This window comes from Belonocnema kinseyi, chromosome 6 (assembly GCF_010883055.1).
Source record: "Belonocnema kinseyi isolate 2016_QV_RU_SX_M_011 chromosome 6, B_treatae_v1, whole genome shotgun sequence".
In the NCBI taxonomy this organism is placed as follows: domain Eukaryota; kingdom Metazoa; phylum Arthropoda; class Insecta; order Hymenoptera; family Cynipidae; genus Belonocnema; species Belonocnema kinseyi.
In genome coordinates this window covers 130,495,904-130,498,749 of record NC_046662.1, presented here as the reverse complement: position 1 = coordinate 130,498,749, position 2,846 = coordinate 130,495,904, and positions in this window count along the sequence as shown.

Genomic DNA, 2,846 nt, shown 5'->3' with positions numbered 1-2,846 from the left:
GCAACATTTCAGAAGGCATTTTTCTAAGTCTATAAGGAAATTATAGCTTGCTTTTCAGAATTGTGATAACTTTAATCAGAAAAAAATAGTAAGGACATATTTAACCACAATTCTGGTTGATTTAAGCAGACATTTTTTTATTGTATTTAAATTTAAATAAAAGTTAACTGTATCTTCCGATTCAATTTTCTACTAATTTCCAAAAAAATTATAACTGAAATAAAAAATAAATTTTTCAATTCAAATTTGTTATTACTTTTCTATACTAACCTCTTTGCTACATTTTGGGCCTAATTTTGATTTCAAAAAGTCTTTAGAGTTTTTCAATTTCTTCAAGAGCTTATCTACTCAATTAAAATTATTTTTTCATTCACTTACAAAGTAAAAGTAGATTATTACCATTTTGGATTTCAAATGCACTTTAATTTGGCGCGACCGAATATATGGTTGCCCGTCGCGCCTCTACAAGTATGTGGTAGAACTAAAAGCATATATATATATGGTTATGGCTGAAATTTTACCGCGATTTCTCTGGAAGCGGGTGCAATTTTTCAGATTAGCACCCTCTCCCGGCTCCCGGCAGCTGACTGCGGATTGGCCCAGTGAGAATAGAGACACTTCCGTTCCATATCAAAATACTATACCAAAATTTACTACAGCTTTGCGCTTCGGTATGTGAATAGTGATTGTTGACATGGTAGGTATCCACTAGACCTTTTCATTTCAATTCGGAAATAGATAGTGCACATGCGTGGCCGCAATGACAGTTCCCGCGAATTCAAAAGTTTCGGCCCTATTCTGTAAAATGTATGTAAATGCAGAGTTTTTTACTTTTTTTAATGCGATAATTTCGTATGTAGTGAAAGTTGAATGAGGAACAGTGTAGAGTACCTCAAAAGTGAATAATACGAAATAATCTATTTTATGGAGATTGAGTGCAAGCAAAGATATTATATGTTTGGGGCAAGATTTCTTGGTTTTGATTTCCATAGCGTGAACCGCTGTAAGTGTAAGGCGTGCGAACACAACAAACATGAGTGCAAAAGAAACAAAGAAATTATTATTACTATCAGATCCAAACGCAAATGATCTTAACGGAACGTACGTGGTATGATTTTATGATTTGGGCGACTCTTGATTTTCATCTTCAGAGGATAAATTTTGATTATGAATTTGCCAAAAAAGTTACTGATGCTGCTATGCAGTTCCATATAAATATTTTAGCTCCAGAATACTTCGAAATGCGTGTACCAAAGGAATTAATACCTTCGATTTTTCTTTTCACAGTTAGCACAGGGTAAAGCAAATGAAATCTTGCAATATTAATTTTGAGGTTGGATATATTTAAACATTTTTAATCATTGTAGTAATTAAAGAATTATAAGAAAAGGGAAATACTTGCAGCATCTCTGATTAATGTACAGCTTCACAGCAATGCAACTTTTGTAATATTAAACTTAAAATGTTAATTGCACTAAAAGCTAAATCGATTAATGTCGCGTTTTGAAACAATAAAAAGGACAAGCAATTATATTTGTGTGATATTAAATTTAAGATATTACAGATATTAAAGGTTAAATGAACTGATTCAGCGTTTCGAAAATATAAAAAAGACAAGCAATGAAAGTCGTAAATTATCAAATTGAAGACGTTAATTAGGCATAGTAAATTTTAGTGGAGCAGTTTAAGTTCCCCTTATGAGTCTGCAACTTTGGAGAAATGTTCATAGTAAGTTGTGATGTTGCACATATTTACATTAAAATATAATCAATAAATGATCGGGCCTTACTTCTGCCGGCTTCGTAAAATTAAAAAAAGGAATACATATTACATTTAACAGTCACAAGCTATCTCTTTTACTAAAGTGCCTTTACGTAAAGAAAAGAGAACAAATATTACGAAAGATTGTTTTATTCCTCCATTCATTTACATCAGAAATAGCACGGGAGACAAAAGTGAGATAAAGAGAGATTCCATGTCCATGCTTTCCATCTCAGAAGAAAAAGTTGGCTCAAGATCACAGAATGTTTCGCTTTCATTGAATTCGACATCAGTTGAATTTGTTTCTCCGCTCTTCTTTCTCCAGAGAAACAACTGCTCCCTGTAATTGAAGTAAATTCCTCAGACTTCAATGAGAAATGTTGGTACATTTGCTCTAAGCTCCTTCTAGCCTTTTTTTACTGTCTGAAAAAAGGAAATATAATAAAAATGGAGCTGCTAATGAAAGCACTGAAAGTGGACCTCTTTAATCTTTAACTTTTAAAAATTATAGAGTTCAAACATTCAGAATCGGTGTTACAAATATAAATTCAAGTCATCATTTTGAATACTCTAAATACAAGAATTAATCAATGGATTTGAAAATGTTCAAAAATATATCATTTAAAAAGTAAATTTTATTTAAAATGGTTTAAAAATGCTTCAAATATTTTAAAATTTAATTTCAAAATCCTTGAAACATTTACATGTTGTTTGACATCTGTAATAACTTTCAATTATTAAAAAAATTTTGTTTCAAAAGTTCTAAACATCTTTCAAAATTATTCGAATTTTTCCTGCAACTTTTTTAAAATCCTGCCCAATTGGAAAAATTTACTTAAAATCTTACAGATTCATTTTTGACAATTTGATAAATCTTTCTAAACCTTTATTAAATATTCTCTCTAAATTAATTTTTCAAAATCAATTTATTTTTCTACGTAATGTTTTTTATTTTTCTGAAGCCTTTTAAAATTCTTAAAATGCTTCTAAATCAATTAACATTTTTTACTCAATTTGAATTTTTTCAAACAAATTTTAATATTTCTTCACGTTACTCAAATGTTGTTGTAAGAATAATAGGTGTT